The sequence below is a fragment of the Raphanus sativus genome, unplaced genomic scaffold, assembly GCF_000801105.2.
Source record: "Raphanus sativus cultivar WK10039 unplaced genomic scaffold, ASM80110v3 Scaffold0355, whole genome shotgun sequence".
NCBI classification, from domain to species: domain Eukaryota; kingdom Viridiplantae; phylum Streptophyta; class Magnoliopsida; order Brassicales; family Brassicaceae; genus Raphanus; species Raphanus sativus.
Genome location: NW_026615675.1, coordinates 26,046 through 43,439, shown reverse-complemented (window position 1 = coordinate 43,439; position 17,394 = coordinate 26,046). Strand labels below are relative to the sequence as shown.

Sequence of the window (17,394 nt, the reverse complement as noted above, 5' to 3'; positions counted from 1 at the left end):
TTTTTGTAATTATTTATATATGTATATATTTAGTTTTTATTATTATGATACATACATATATATATATGAAGGATTCCATTTCCTAGTACCATGTCCAAAATGAACTCGTTATTAGTTATTAATATATTTCAAAAGATTGTTAAAACTCTCGGTTATATTTATTAATAGATGACTTCTCTTTATTATAATTTAGTTAGCTTTATGTTTTTAAATTTCTCAAATAAATGATATATTGATTTTTAAAAAAAATGATATATTGATTTTTTTTAAATGTAGTGATAGATTTAAAATATATTAAACAAATTGATTTATTTTATAATTTTAATGTGAGTAGTATTATATATATGATATTAGATAAAAAAATAAAAATATATTATTTATTGAAATTTTGCTTAGGGCATCTGGAAACATTGGACCGGCACTGCTGAAAGTCCATCATAAAGCAGAGAACTTGGTCTTGGACTTGTATTTTGAGCTGCAAGAAGAATAAATCCCATTTCTGTTCAACCGATTGGAGTTTAAAGAATGACATATAGACATAATTTTCTTTTTAATGACGTAACGAGAACCAACGAACCAAGACCAAGAGGTGGTTGGTAATAGTTGGAACATCTAAAGAATATATTTCCTCTGTAGATGGCCAAAACATCAGTTGTTGGCGAAAGCTCTTTTGCGCAGCCTTTAGCTACTTTAAGACTTGTAGCTTACCTGGTCGTGGCCTGAAGATGATCAGCAACTGAGAGACTGTTCATCAGCTTACCTGCTTGTTGTATGTACAATATATAATGGAACAAAAAATACACACGATATGGTGACAAAGATGGAGATGATAACCAAAGCAAGTAAAATAACTGAATCCAAAGCCGTAGCATAATACATTATTTGGTGAGACAGGAATAAAATGAATAGTTGACCAAAAAAATATAGAAAGAGGTTGGAGTTTTTTATATGTATTATTTTTGTTGATATTGATTTTATTTTATACACTTGTTTAAGAAAAAATCTACATTCTTTTAAAATAATAAATTGTAATAGTTGTTTAACATATTTTGATTGGTGGTATTAGCTCTATTTATAATATTTCATATCCTCATCTTTTATATGATATAAATTATAATACTATTTATTTTATTAGGATTATGCAAACTGAAGACAGTTTTGACTTATTAGAAATTAAATATTTATCAAAAATAAAGATATGTACATATATTAGTTTTATTGCACTCTCCTCTCATCACTCATTTTGAGTTTTTTTTTGTAAATATGTTAAATTTTATTATATCTACGTAAAATATACTGTACGTATTAGCATGTTCATGAAATTATTTTGTAACATTTTTGATAATTAATAGTTTATTTATATTTTGATTTACATTTCAGTGATTTATGAATTGAAAAATATATTCACACTAAATTAAATAAAAAAATAGTTTAAGTTTATGCTGATTTAATTTATAAATTATTTATTTCAATTTGTTTGCATAAAACCTACGTATTTGAGTGTCTGGCAAGCTTCTATGTTTGAAGTTATTTCCTATCAATTTTTTCCGAAAACATTTTCCTACAGTACAATTTTTAAAATGTGTTTGCATATTCCTTTTCCTCAATAATACTAAATGCTTTCAGTTCTCTGTTTTCTCCTTAAACGTGCAGCCTTTGTTTAACCGGAACGCATAATATAGTGTTGTTGTTGCATCATTTTAGTCTTCTTATTTCTTGGAGCTCATGGAGTGAGAAATGGATTGACCATATACAGCGCAAGCTCAACAGAAAAGGAACTCCTGAAAGCATTTTATCAACTAAGACAACTCTGTCGAGTTATAAGCTTGTGAACATTCATACAAATTTCACATTATAATTTTGTTAAATATGAATTTTACTTGAATTGTATTTATTTTCCATAAATATTTATTAACTGTATTTTAACCAGTTTCAACTGAAAATTATATTATTTTTAATTATTTTGGATAAATTTGAAAAATAATTTGCTAAACTTTTATTCTATATCATATATCGTTAAATATTATAAAATAGTCTTACAGTTTATGAAATTTGTTGTTAATTTTTTAATTTTCTGTAAATATTATGTTTTTTCATTTTCATTTGAAACTTTGAATACTCATATATATTTGTTGAAATAAAATAATTTTAATGGTGTCGTGGCCATTACTAATTTCACTACACTGTTTTGATTAGTGTTAGAATATATTTTGTTAGAATGTATCCTTCATAAAGGTAGAAAATATAAATCTGTATTCTAAAAATAACAACCAAAAAAACCCATTTCATACTTATAGAAAAAGCTTACGTAAGGAAAAGAAAGAGTTTCAAAAAAACATATGGACAATGGCTACAACCATAAGGTTACTAAGAAGAGAGTTTAGCACAAATATAAAAATAGTAGAAAGTAATATATACCAATCTTCATGTAATACTAATCAGATCATAATAGAATAAGTAATAATCTAAAGGGATAAGCAAAAACCATATAATTAAAATTGTATTCAAAGTACAAAAATAAAAGACAAAAGTCTGAAGAGAGAAAGGAAAGAAGCAAAGTCATTAGGGAAACTTAAAACAGTACTTATAATGCAGCAAAAACAATCACTGCATAAGAGGATAAGAAGAAGCTATATTAGCCACTCTTGGAACGCTTGATTTCATCCGACTCAAGACTCTCAGCGGCTTTTCTAACCCCATCACCTGCAGACCCTCCAGAGCCTCTAGAAGGACCAGATTCGTCACCTCCAGTCTTCGGAATACCATCAGACGTTGCTGGAAGTGAAACTTCTAGTGGGAGTATCTTTGTGACAGTTAGTGTCTGAGTCTTACCTTTCAAATTATGATTAGAGACTTTGATGATGAGTTTGCGTGTCTGCCCTATTGTATCAAGTAAAGCTTGCGGAACGGATACGCAATGATCAGCTCCTACCCCTTCATTAGACTAACAACCATGCAAAATATACGTGTGTTAAACTAATATTGCCTTCTCAAAATGAATGATTCGGTGATGTTCTAACTATTCAGTATTTGACGGGAACAAACGAGAGAAAAAAAAACGAGAGAAGACAAAAGTATGGGCCCTTATTTACAGTCTTATCTTTGCCTATGAGTATGGTCAAACTCAATTACCGAGTCAAAGTTTGTGATGGCAGAGACAGTGCAAAGTTTGTGGTCTTTGATACCGAGGTGTCTAAGCTCACCAAAATGGAAGCAGCGACACTAGCTCTGGAGAGGAGGTTTGGTCTCTACGATAAAGAAACCATTCATATACCGTTTTCAAATTTTGATCACACCTCTAGCTAACACACCAATCTTTAACCAAAAACAGATTAAAGGCGTTGGAGGTCCAGAGCTACCTCGATGCCTTGAAGAGCTAGCTTGGAATCAATACGTTTTTCACATACGTGTACCTTCACCGGGTCTGCAATCACTGAAGATAGGCTTGACCCTCTGACCGTAGGTTTCCTCTTACTCTTATATATTCAATTTAATAATGTTAGAAGCAAAAAAAAACTAAACCGTTTATTTATCTTAAAGAAACCCGAGGCTGAAAAGGCTCCAGGGGGAGATGTCCACACAGAACAAGCACTGTCATCTGCTAGCGACACTGGTGGTCCTTCCGGCAAGGCAAAGGAAGTAGATGACCCGAATCTACCAAGCTTGGCTGAGATAGAGAAGAGTCGCAAGCGCCCGCGTGAGTGATTGGTACAAATCCACAAAACCGTGAACGGTGAATCCCACTTAGCTTTCCTGCGTTTTTCAGTTTTTACCAAACTGATATGTTTTTCAGTTTCTGAGTTTTCGTTTTAGTTTTGTTTAAAAAAAAAAAGAGTTTTCGTTTATTTCCTTTCAATTATCTGCAAACTATCTCTCACTGGTTTAGCATTTACTTTTTTCATTTTCCCACGCATACAATCTATACGTAACTTTAAAACACTGGTGGGGTCAGTCTGAATGTGGCAAGATTAACACAACTATTCAAATGGTTTAGTGAAAATAAAGGTCTCAAATGCACACCTTAGTTGGAATCACAATTAAGCAAACCTCTGCCAACAACCCCGCAAGTGATTTGGTTACTGACACATAGGATGAAAAAATCACCCAACTAAAATGGTTTAGTGATTTGGTTACCAATTGCTAAATCTCATTTTACTACAAACTTCATGAGCAAGGAATTAAATGACGTGTTAGAGAAAAAGACAGAGAAGAATTTACGTGCAGGAACACCAGTTATTGGAATTAATGAGAAATGGTAGAGGTGATTTCTTTCTATTGTCGAAAAATACTTTTCTTTTTTATAGAGTGGAGTTGGTGACAAAGAAGTTAATCAGCTTGACAAATCTTTTAATTCAAACCTTGAGGCAACAATAGCGTTAACGTGTCCATTGAGAAAAATGAAGTTGCTGAGAAGATATATCGTGGCACTACACAACTTTTCTTGATCTTTGTGTTATTTTATCGCTGTCAATGTTTATGATTGTGATCTCCACCTACACTGTTTTAGTGGACCACAGTACCTGCTCTTAAGGGGTTAAAGCTGGTGGTCTAACGTTTCATCAAGCAGGTGGAGTTGAATATATTGAGTTTGTACGCACTACCATAAAAGCATCACAAAAGAAGGTCTTGGAACAAAAGAAAAGAAGTGAGGCAAGTGTGAGTCTAATAGAAATGCATCATAAACAAAGGTCTTGGAACAAAAAAGAAGTGAGGCAAGTGTGATAACAATAATAAAGCAATTCGTGGGTTTGCAACTCAAATTGTAGGGCAGGATCAAACCGTAGCAGTTAGAATTCTTAAATTCTTAAACCGTTTGTGTTTCATAAATTATTTTTAGAAAAATATAAAATATATATGCAATGTGATTAATCAGATTTAAATGTGATTAATCAGATTTAAATTAAGTGTTCTTCAAAATGTTTTAAAAACAATAGCCAAACAAATAGAAACCTAGTTCCAGACTTTTGACTCTGATTATTTTTTTATATATCTACCATTAATAAAATTTAGAGAGATTTTAAGTTTGGTTTGAAGTCCTCAATCATACCTGTTTTCAAGAGAAAAAAGGTCATTTAAGCCTTCCAAAAAGAATGACACAAACATTACCCAACAAAAAAAACCAAAAAACCCAAGAATCAAATAAAAGTATTAATATTTGCAATTATTTCCAAAGTGAAATCTAATTACTTAAATTATTAAAATACTGTAAAATTAATAGTACATTAACTGTAAGAAAGTAAACCTCTATAATTACTTTACTACTGAAAATATTTCAAATCATGAAGAAAATTTATTTCCATCACAAAACAAACTTAGAAAAAAAGAAATTAAATAGCAAACAATAAATGATAAATTTAAATTTTGGTTAAAACAACAAATTAAAGAGAACAAATAAAGAACCTATTCACAAGTCGGTTGGTACTTTTTTTTACAGAAATAAAAACTAAATAATTGTAAAACCAAACAATTTTATACAGTATTAATTATAAGTTTTACAATGTTTTACATAAAAATAAAAAACCAAGATCAAGAATTCATATAGATGTTAACTAATAATTTAGTTAACTTCTTATTAATCTTACTAATATCCTATATAAAATTTTAACCAAACTCAACAAAATTATTTAAATAGTTTTTCACTTATTTTTATAATTCTATAACCACTTCCACACTATTTATTTTTTTTTGTTTTTTTTTAAATATATAGAAATTAAGTTTAATTAATATTATAGGAAAGAATCCGGGCGTAGCCAGAAAACACCCTAGTATACATAAGAAAGTTATTATTAACGAGAGTAAATCGAGAAACAATTTCAGCAAGAACCTATTAAAAGGCCGGAAGGGATAGGGCCTCCTTATATGTGGTCCGGCCCGTGTTGGCAAAAAATAGGGTTTGAATATAAAGGATTTGGGATTGGGATATTATCATTCATCCTCATCCACAAGCGACGCGTCTTCGTGTGAGTCACTCTCTCCTCTCTATTTCAAAACTCGGAACTCGATCTTTTGATGGTATCTCTGAATGGTTGTTACCTGAGAAATTAAACGAATCTTCGATCTGATGGTAATATCTTAATTAATCTGTATTGAAACGGATTACTACAATATCTTACTGTTTGTGATTCTTGGAATCTGTATAATTGAATCATCAATTTGAGCATTCTTATGTTGTGAACTCTCTCTACTCTCTCTCTATTGTCGTCGGGCTTTTATGATGCGATTAGGTTCCCTTCATTCAGTTTCGTCCGTGATTTAATAATGTTTATGAATCCCTCTGCCTGGGTTAATTATTTATATTTTTATTTATTTTTGATGGTATCTCTTATGCGCAGGCAAAATGGCTCCTATGTCTATTAAACCCATCATGGCTCAAGTGAGGTCCATGATCCGCAGTATTCCTACACCCTCCACGGAGGTGACTTCCCGACCAGTGTTCTGGGAGGCCACGATGGGTACGTACGCGGTTTATGCCCAATGGATATATTACCAGATGTTTAAAGAGAGGAAACTGTAGGAAGCTCTTGATGATGTGTTTAACCAAACTGTGGGTGGGTGGGGTGTTTTTAATAACTTATTTTAAAGACTGATGTAATAATTGTTCCAGCTACAATTGAGATTGAGATTGTGTTTTGCTTTACGTTGAGATTATGGTTTGCTTTTCCTTTGAGATTGTGTTTCCCAAACTTGAATCAACAAAAGAATAATTGGAATCAATGCGCCATCAGGTGTTCTCTGCCGGTATGTTAAAAGAAAATGTATTCAATTAGAAGAAACCAACAGAGTTCTGTGCTGACATTGTTGGATGAATAAACATCCTAACAATTTTTTTTTATCTTATATGAACTGATATTAGTACAAAACTATATTTGATTGGACCGTGGTAGAACATTTATCTAGCTAGCCGAAGAGAGAAAGCATACTTGGGCTTGTTGTAAACCTTCAGCTGATTCTATGGTAAATTCTTCGATCCAAGCAAACACTAGAGAGGCAGATTCCATGCATTTATTAAAATACTGCACTGCTGCTGATCCAAGTTCCCCCAGCACAAGATGGCAACTAAAGCGCAAACATAAAAAGAATATAATATGAACTAGATCTTGACCCGTGCGACCGCACGGGTATTAATTTTCAGTTTTAGTTTTTATTTATTTATACTAAATATTATATTTATAATATTTGATCGTTTTATATTGATTAAGCTAGGGATAAGTATTTGGATATCCACTCGAATTCGGTTAAAATTTATTCGAGTTTGAGATTTTCGAGTTTAAAGATTCTAACTCTATTCGGGTATTTATAAACTTTGGTTCCGGTTTGATTTAGATCTTTGCGGGTTTGATAACCCGTTTAAATTATTTTAAAATTTTATATATTTTTAAATAGCCTTAAATTTGAGTAATGTAAGCTAAAGTACCTAAATTAAAAATTAAAATAAATTTAACTTGAATATTTAGATGAATAATAAATATATAAAAGTATTTTTGGTGTTTTGATTATTGTTTATCTACTTTAGATGTTTACTTTTGATTATTTTTTATATTTTAAATCAACTTAAAATAGTTAGATATTAACTCGAAAAATACCTAACATATTGAAGTATATAAATATGATTTAAATACATTCGGATATCTGAAATATTTCGTTCGGATAAAGTTTAGTTATGGTTCTCTAGATACCAAAATGGTAAATCCGTTTGAATATTATCTAGTTTCGGTTCAAATTTGGTAATACTTTTTCGTTCATATTTTTTAAATGAAGAGTTGATATTATAATTTTCATGAATTGTTTGTCCAATAAAAATGTATTTTTTTGAATCCGACATTATTTTAATTGAGAAGTTAATGAAGTGTATTTAATTCAAATTTAATTTTAGAAAACACATTAATGTAAGTGGAAAAGACAAAGCATTAAAATAGGAAATATTATTTAATTGTGTATTTAATACAAATTTAATTTAGGAAAACACATTAATTAAAGTGAAAAATACAGCATTAAAATAGGAAGAATTATCTAATGTCAGTGGCATGGAAGTGTAAATAACACTGAAAACTAAGGGGCATTTTATATGTGTACTTCTCTTTTAATAATATAGATACATCAAATTCCATACAACAACAACATGTAGTAGTTGATTTTACTATACACGGACGGAGTGTGGTATCTATTTGCTAGGATACACTTAATTTCTGAACATGATATTTCTCCCTGAGATAGAAAATTGCGGCATCTGAATACTTCCACCATCCTCTGCCGTGAAGACAACCTTAAAGTCAGTCATTAGTAGATCGGAAGTTTACACGTTCATTCGATGTCAGAGGAGTTTCTGTGGGAAACTGATTGCTGGATTTCTCACCTTCATAAGTAGAAAAGTCCATGGGTGAGCAATAATATCCAGGGGAACTGAGTTTTTCCCGAGACTCAATGCCCTTAGAAGCCTCATCATTGCATCGATTCGGCTCATGCTGTTTTTTTTTTTTCTTCACTTTATTTGATCTCTGGTCCTTGGATGAACGTTTGCTGCTAACATGTACTGGAGTTCTGCCTATTTCCGGAAATCGACTGCTCTTAAGCGAAGAAGGATCACATACAATGGTACTTTGAAATCGCCAAAAGTAGTGCTTGTTAAGTTGTTTACGTTGCTAGTGCCGGAATGAAAAGCAGGTCTTTTATTAGATTAAGTTGATTAGATATTTTGTTGATTAAGTTGTTTAAGATTCTTAAATTGCTATACTATAAGATTTTGGTGCTAAATTTTTTAAAAATTACATTTTCAAAATTTTAGCATCTAAAATTAGTACTATACGAACTTTGGCTCATGATTAGAGGCAAAGGCATCTGGTTCTATTCGCTAGTACGCTCACCGGTATGTTGACTATAACTTCTAATCTTCAAAGTTGATATAAATTACATCACGTTAATTTGTTTTTAATGTTTGTGCTTTTGTTTATTTACATTATTGGATACTGATTTTTATTTTACTTAGGTAATATTTTTATTTTTGACAATCTTGATATTTAAGTTCTCTCCAGTCGACCATTATGGAATATGCTTACTTGGTTTAAGTAAAATTAATATTCACCACATACGTTTGGATTACACATTGGCTCTTTTTCGGTTTATTTGGATGACGGTTAGATTTTTGGATTCTAGGAAGTATAAATAACTGGGACTAAAGCAACATTCCGGTTTTGAATTCGGATCAAACGCAATTAGGACAGGTTACGTTAGTGAACAGAATCTAGTTTGGTATCGCGCTTGTTTACTCTCTCTCAGTCCATGAATAAGATTCTGCTTACGTGATGACATTCTCTCCAAGATAAAACATTTGAAGCGGAATTGGGTCCAAGCTGAACATTGTATTTGAATAAATGATCCAATTACACAAAAGCAAAACAAAAAAAAATCATAATCAAGCGTCGCTTAAACCGAAACAAACGAGAAGAACATCACCAAAACGAGAAGAAAGAGAGTAATTCATTTTTAAGGGATAGCTAAACAACCTCTGTTCTTTTGCCTCCTCTTAGGTGTACTTTTCGGAACGTGAACCAAACTCGGAGCATAAGTCATAACTGATGATACGTGGATGTCTTAGCTTTATAAACTTGTTTATCCATATCCATAGACTCGTCAGCAATGTAGATTCTGGTAACAAATCTATGACGCAAGCTTTCTTCTGCACAAGACAGTACCTACCGCCACTTTATTCTCTTCGTCGAACAAGAAGCTTTCGAAATACCTGTCAGATTTATAACAATTTAATCCCATGACAGGTAGTTGGCTTCATCATCATCGTCAAACTTGTTGGTCACCCATATACGCATGTTCCCTTCCAATTTACAAACGTCTAACAAGGCGATTTTTTTCGTCTCTAACAACCGAAAGAAACGCTTAATTTATCCCAAGGATCAAGACTCTGAAACGGAAGAGGGAGACGCACAAGCGTCTCGGTTGTGAAATCGAATTTTGTGATCAAGAAAGCATCATTTCCTTTGTCTCGTGGAGCAACGAAGTAAGCGTCTCCTTCCAAAGACACGCCGTTGCGATTTACGGAGTAGCCAAGAGGAGGAAAGGAATCAATCATCAAGAACCCTCCAAGAGTCAGAGGTGAGATCATACATCTCACCCTCCGGAACCACCGACCTTTTTTTGTCACTGAATAATGCATTAATAGAAAAAGAGAAGAAGAGGCCCAAAGATGGCCCAATCTTAAGGTTTAGTACAATGATAGAAGAAAAGCTTCCAAAGCCCGTTTAGCTAAAGAGTCCGCAGAAGTGTTTTTTGATCTCGGAAGATGAGAGATAGAGAAAGTTGCGAGGTCAGAGGAGATCAGTCGGATATCAGAAGTGATTCCGATGATTTCTTTGTACTGTCCGTCGCCGTTGATTGCTCTGACGAGCGTTGTGTTGTCGGAGAAGGCCCTGAGTTTCTTGTACCCGAGGGAGATCGCCTGAATGAGGGCTTCACGCATCGCGAGAGCTTCTGCGATTAGAGGGGTTCCAACCGAGCTGTGACCCATCGATCCGTGGATTGGTGATGTTATCGGTCCTCCTGAGAAGACCCATCCAAAGCCGGCTGTCTTCGAGGTCTTGTCCCACGAAGCGTCGGTCGTGCATGTAACAGTGTCGGCTTCCGGAGAGCTGATCTCCACTGGTTTCGGTCGCGTCTGAGCTTGAGCTTGTAAGTGTTGTTTTTCTTTTGTTCTCCCTTGCGATTGCGTCCATTCGATTGCTAACCGTTGGCTTTTCACTGCAGTTTCTTCCGCTAGAATTGCTCTGTTTTCGAAGATCAGAGTGTTCCGTGAGATCCAGATTGCCCAAAAGACCCATGGCAAGATATTAAAGACGATTCCAGAAGGAGGGAGACATGCCACTGATCTGAATTTCCTGACAGTACTTTGGAGCGAGTCTTCATCTGATATTGCCACAGCTCTTTGCAGAGGTATCATCTCCCACACTCTTTTTGCAAAAGGGCATGTAAAGAAACAATGTGTTGCTGTTTCAATCTCTTGACATCTAACACAATATTTTCCTGACAAAACACCTCTTGTTTGTAGATTAGCGCCTAAAGGGAGGGAGTTCTGAAGCATTGCCCACAAGAACGTTCTCATCTTTGGTGAGAAGTTTCCTGCCCATACATCTTTAATCCAATCAAAACTAACCAGATTCTCCTCCTGGTTTGTTGTAGGTTCCTGGTTTGATGCCACAAAGTATCCTGATCGTGTTGTGTATACGCCTGATTTAGTTTTGTGCCAGATCACAGTGTCTTCGGTACCTTTACGACTCGGTTGGATGCACTGAATTTGTGCCGCATAGATAGGTAGCAGTCTCTCTATCTTTTCTTTTCTCCATTGTAGATCTGTTGTGAGAAGATCCGACACCATTAGGTCTAGCGAAGCTTCAGCTATAAGACCTATAGGTTTAGAAACTTCATCTAGAGATATCCATGAATCCTTCCAGAGTTTTGTTGTTTGGCCGTTTCCGATAGCTTTCCCCAGGTTAGACTTTAGGAGATCTCTGCCATGTAAGATGCCTCTCCATCCATGGGAGCAACTTTGTGAGGCTTCAACGTCTAGAAAGCTTTTCTTGTGGCAGTATTTCCCCATTAGGACTCGTGCTAGTAAGCTGTTAGGAACTGTAATAATTCGCCACGCTAGTTTTGCTAGGAGCGCTTGATTAAAACGTTGAATATCTCTTAGACCCAGTCCTTCTAGGGCTTTTGGCTTTGTTAGCTTATCCCACGAGACCCAGCAAATCTTCTTTTTTCCATCACTTCCATCCCACCAAAACCGAGTTAAAACTGATTGAATTCTTTTGCAGAGGCTCACTGGTAGGAGGAAGCACGACATCGTATAAGTGGGGATGGCGCTGAGGACTGATTTCAGCATTGTTAACTTTCCTGCTCTGGATAGACGTTTAGTTGCCCAGTTCTTTCCTCTCTGCCTTATCCTGTCTACTATCGATGTGAACAAGTCCTTCTTTCTGCGGCCAAAATGTTCAGGTAATCCTAGGTATTTCCCCAATCCTCCTTCCTTGATGATTCCCAACTTATGTTTTATTGCTTCTTTTACTGCAGGTGGTGTTTTGGAGGAGAATGTGACAGATGATTTAGTCTTGTTTATCATCTGTCCCGACGCTCGTTCATATAGGAGGAGGATATGTAGTAGGGAGTCGCAGCTCTTATCTGAGGCTTGAGTGAAGAACATGGTGTCGTCAGCGAAGAGAAGATGGTTGACTCGAGGGCTTCCTCTCGCTACTCTCACTCCTTGGAGGGTTCCTGCTTTTGCCGCATTGTCGCACAGACCGGAGAGGACTTGACTGCATATGATGAAGATATAAGGTGACAACGGATCTCCTTGCCGTATCCCACGGTAAGGTGTTACTTCTCCATACACAGAATCATTGATTAGGTAGGAGTAGGTAACTGTCGAAATACACTGCATAACCCACCCTATCCATATTGCATCAAAACCTAGTCTCTGAAAGACCCTCTCTATAAAACCCCATTCGACCCTGTCGTAGGCTTTAGACATGTCCGTTTTAACTGCCATAGTACAGTGCTTCTCTGCTTTTGAGGTTTTAAGAAAATGTAGTGTCTCATGAGTGATTAGCACATTGTCTGCTATTGCTCTCCCAGGAATAAATGCCGACTGATTCTCAGATATTATGGAGCTTAGTACTGCTTTTAACCTGATTGACAGTATCTTCGAGATGATTTTGTAGTAGATGTTGCATAAGGCAATCGGCCGATAGTCTTCCACCTTAGATGCTCCCAAAATCTTCGGAATTAGCCTAACATGTGTTTTGTTGATATCAGGGGCTAACGTACCCGTGAGGAAGAAGCCTTGTATCTCTTGAACAACCGCTGGACCAACTACCTCCCAGTTGGAGTGGAAGAAACTGGCTGAGAAGCCGTCGGGTCCAGGGGCCTTATCGGGGTGTATTGAGAAGGTAGCCTCCTTGATTTCTTTTGCTTGAGGGATCTGGGTAAGCAGCTCATTTTGTTTTCTGGTGATGCAGGGGGACAGAGCCTCTGTAACCGTGTGCGTACAATCATTGGCTGATGAAACGAACAGGTTGTTATAAAACTCAGAGATTACATCTGAAATCTGCTCCTCCTCATAAACAGGTAGGCCGTTCTTGTTTTTAATAACTGTCATACGGTTCTTAGCTGACCTCGTCTTTGCAACAGCATGGAAATAGCCTGTGTTAGAATCTCCCAGGGAGAGCCACAAAGTCCTACTCCTTTGCTTCCAGAAATTTTCTTCCGCTTTGTAGAGGGTTAACAATTTGGTGTTTAAAGCTTTGATCTTCTCTTCCTCAGGTACCAAATTCTCCATTGCAGCATTTAATTCATCTTTTGTTTCCTCCAAAGCTTTTTGACTGTTTTCATGGAAAGCTTTGCACCATTTGCATATTGCATGACGACATTTTGATAATCTCTCCTCGACGGTTAAATGTACTGAGTCATTCCACACTGTTTTCACTAGATCTTTTATCTCTGCATTGTCTTTGAGTCTTCTGTCGAATCTAAAGACCTTGAGTCCTTTCTTTCTTGATGTGTCTAGGAGCGTGATGAGAGGGCGGTGGTCTGAGCCCTCAAACTTTAAGTATTGGCTCCGGCAAGACGGGAATAGGTCCATCCATTCACTATTGCTTATAGCTCGATCCAGGCGACACAGGACCAGATGTGTATGTCGCTTGCCTCTCCAAGATAAGTAACTTCCTGAGAACTTGATGTCGAATAGATCGTTTGTAGATAGGAAAGTTATGAAGGCACAGAAAGTGCCTTCTGCTCTCACCGGTCCTCCACACTTCTCACTGTTATCAATTATTTCGTTAAAATCTCCTGTGAGAAACCATGGTCCGCCTGCTTCCGGTTGTAGCTTCGATATAGTTTCCCACACTTGTAGTCTTTTTGTGTGATCAGGTTCGCCATAAACAAAAGTGGTATGGAAAGTGTTGCCTTTGTAGCTTATGGTTGTGTCTATATAGTTATGCGACGAGGAGAGCACTGATAACTTAATATCTTTTTTCCAGGACAAAAAGAGACCCCCTCCCGTACCATGTGGTTCCACCGTGAAAGACTCGTCTGACTGCAGCCAGTGAAGTTCCTTTGCAACCATCTCCTGAGGATTTTTTGTCTCCATGAGGAAGGTAATATCAGGTTTTCTCCTCCTCTGGAGCTCATGTAGCCGCTGGACTGTTACTGGGTTCCCCAACCCACAACAGTTCCAGCTAAGAATGGCTAAGGAGCCTGGTGCGGAAGAAGCCGAAAATCCGATTTCTTCCTATTCATTGCGGGGATCAGACGGATCAGAGGATTCTCTGCCGCTTGTGAGGGCTCATTTTTCGAAGTTCCAGTAGCAGGTACCGTAACCTTTTGTTTCTTCTTCTTATCTCCATTTGTTTCACCAGTTGTCTGCCGTCGAGGTGAGTTTCTGATTTGAGAAATGTTTCGCTTTTTAGAACTAGCTCCTCTTAGGATGTTTGGTGTGTTTCGTGCAGGTGATTTCCTCTTTGAATGTATTTCCTTGCCTTTTGCTCTGTCTTGAAAGCTCCTTAGAGTTTCATTATCGTTTCTGAGTTCCAGCGGAGTTTGGAGAGCTAGTGGGGTGTCTCGCGTTATCTCCTGTGAGCTAACGACTGTTGAGCGGAGGCGAGGAGTTCTCCAAGCAGGTTGTCTTGGTTCCTGGTGAGTTAGTGGCGAAACATCACTATAATATGGATCTTGTCCAATATTCTCTTCACCACCGTTTATGGGTTCGAACAGGGCTAAGGGAGCTGGGTAGATAAGAGCTTGAAGTAGTGGGTCCTGGAGGGGTGGAGGTATAGCAGGATTGCTTAACTCTCCCGTCCTCAGATTCCTCTCATTTTGTTGGACCGTCGATGCAGCCAAAATCGACGCTGCCGTTGCTTCCATTAACCCTTCAGCATCAGACTGTAAGACTCTCTGACGTCTTGCTGCTGCTTCAGCAGGATCCTTACAGCTCAGGTATTTCCTTGTAACGTCATGTAATTCTTCCATGATTGCTTCCTTAGCTAAAAGATGTTCTTCCGTTTCTTGTATTTGAAGAGGTGGAGTGTTTGACGTTCCTTCTGCGAGAATCAGCTGATTTCTGTTCTGCATCTCCTCCGGTGGATTTGGCACGACTACAAGCTTTGGGCGCCATTGTCCTTCACTTCTTCGAGGGAAGAGATCTCTTGGCCTGCTTGCATAGGTTTTTGGACCCTCCCTACGTCTAGAGTAGGTAGGTGAGGCGTAGCTAAGCTCTTTTGCAGTCGACAAAGGTCTTATCTCTGAAATTCTGTTAATCTCTCCATCTTCTAGGGTCAGAGTTGGTGGAGGGTTCCTTGTATGTTTGGTGCTTACTCGTTCTCCGAAAGGTCTGCCATGTCTGTCTAGTCTCTCCTGGAACTCCTTGTTCGTATGACTTTGGTGCTCCTTCTGTGCATATGTTTGTCTCTCCATTGCTTTCGTGCCTGTCCTGTGGTACCTCGAGTCACTGGTGAGATTGTTGTTAGCTTTTGTGTGATTCTGCGTGACGGTTCTTGAGGTTTCTTCTTCTGAAGTATGTTTGTTGTTTGTGAGCCTTTCCTCAGGAACGTTCAGCTTTGGGGGACAGGTAGATCTGTGGTGGAAGAGGGAGCCACAAGTTGAGCAGTGCATTTCCAATTTCTCATACTCCAAGGTGATGAAAACTTCTTCTCCTGAGTCAAACTCAACTATGGCTTCCTTGACTAAGGGTTTAAAGCCATCAATGTGCACTCTAACACGAGCTGTTGTCTTTGTGAGCTCATGGTTTTCGAATGTACCCAGATCTTGGCCTACTCTAACCACCATGTCGTCGTGCCAGTAGTGCAGGGGGAGTCCCTTCACTCGAATCCAGAACGGGATTAAGTTTGGGAAAGACATTGATATGACAGGCTCCCACCTCTGGAGAATCACCATCCAGTAGGAGAAGTGATAGGGTCTGTTGTCCAGGACCCTACGGAGGTCATCTTCTCGTTCAAAGCGGAACAGGAAGCAGTTGTTACCTAGATCCGCCCCTTCAGTTCGCCCTCTGAGGTTCCACTTGCGAGGCAACGCCGGGATTAGGTCCGACATTTGTTGTTCCTGTGGATTTGTAAGTCTTCCTATGAGGGTCAAAGCATTTTCTTTGATGAGAGTAGCATTGTCAAGTCTTGGAGCTTTGATTCTCTTGATGCCGTCTCGCTCACGCTCATTTTGTTGCATTTTTCCTTTTTCTTCTGCAGTAAACCTAGGAGCCATGCTTCGTTGGGTTTGAGAGAAGAATAGTGTCTGCTAAATCTAAGACCGCTGGAGGAGTTCTCAGTCGACTCCTAGCCGGTTAGAATATTAAAGCAGATGATCTTTGTGTAGCAGAAGGTCTAGGAACAGAGCAAGATGCTGTAGATGTTGGTAGCGGGTGAGAAAGCTCAAGAAAGTGATAGCAAGAACCGTTAAGAGTAAGGGAAAACTCAAGATCTGATACAGAACCAGAGGATTGAGATTTGAAAGATGTGTAAAGCTTTGCGGAGGATGCTTCTTTGGGACAAAGAATAGGGCTTCCGAAAAGGTGTTTTGGCTGGGCTTGAAGAAAGTTTCCTTACTTGGCAAACAAGTGAGTAGTCACTTTCATCCTATTAACCGCTGGACGCTTGCCTACGCTCTCCTCGGGGAATCGTGCCTGGGAGAGAAATCTCGACCAGCTCGTCTTTGTCAAATTTTTCCCGGAACCACCGACCTTTCTGACGATAAAAATGCCTCAAGATTTTGTAGCTACGGAGGCCACAAGAAGAAGAAGATGTGGTCGTGTATCCTAAAGCATACGCATCATCATGAAGTCCCAGGTTCAATGCTCCTAGTTTGACCAGTGCATGGGTTCCAAACCACAAGTTTCCTCCCCGTTAATGTGCATAACATTAAACCGTCGCACTGAAATAATGGAAGTTTATACTTTCACTGATATACTACTATAAGGCTTTGGTGCTAGATTATACAAAGAAATTATATTTTCAAAATTTCATATAAATTTTGGCATCTAAAATTAGTACATTATGAACTTTGGCTCATGATCAGCTCTGTAAAAAAACATTAGGGTCTAATCGCTAGTTGCTCACCGGTCTGTTGACTAACAAATTTTAGAAGCTTTGCTTCTCTACCATCGAATCTCCAAGGGGGAAAAATACAATAGCCACACAATAAAACTGCAAATTGATTCATGTAGTTGTATAGCCATATATCATAACTTAGTTACTTACTATAGTCTGCGTAGTTTTGGTCTTTGGAGATTGGATGCGTCCATCTAGACTTCTAGTGATGTGCAATACTGCCAATTTTTGGACTATTAATAATATTCGTTTGACCAAAAAAAAAATAATATTCGTTGACCAT

General features: G+C 37.2%; 2 long non-coding RNA genes across 2 annotated transcripts; one reads left to right on the top strand and one right to left on the bottom strand.

Annotated features, from left to right (window-relative positions):
- Positions 1-2,474: 2,474 nt before the first annotated feature.
- LOC130501965 (uncharacterized) lies at positions 2,475-3,500 on the bottom strand. Its single transcript, XR_008939975.1, has 3 exons — positions 3,360-3,500; positions 3,133-3,248; positions 2,475-2,944 (listed from the first exon to the last, which is right to left on the bottom strand). It is a non-coding gene; the product is annotated as an uncharacterized LOC130501965 (long non-coding RNA).
- Positions 3,501-5,806: 2,306 nt separating this feature from the next.
- Positions 5,807-6,667, top strand: LOC108851433 (uncharacterized). The gene is made up of 2 exons (XR_001949302.2): positions 5,807-6,064; positions 6,333-6,667. It is a non-coding gene; the product is annotated as an uncharacterized LOC108851433 (long non-coding RNA).
- Positions 6,668-17,394: the final 10,727 nt, after the last annotated feature.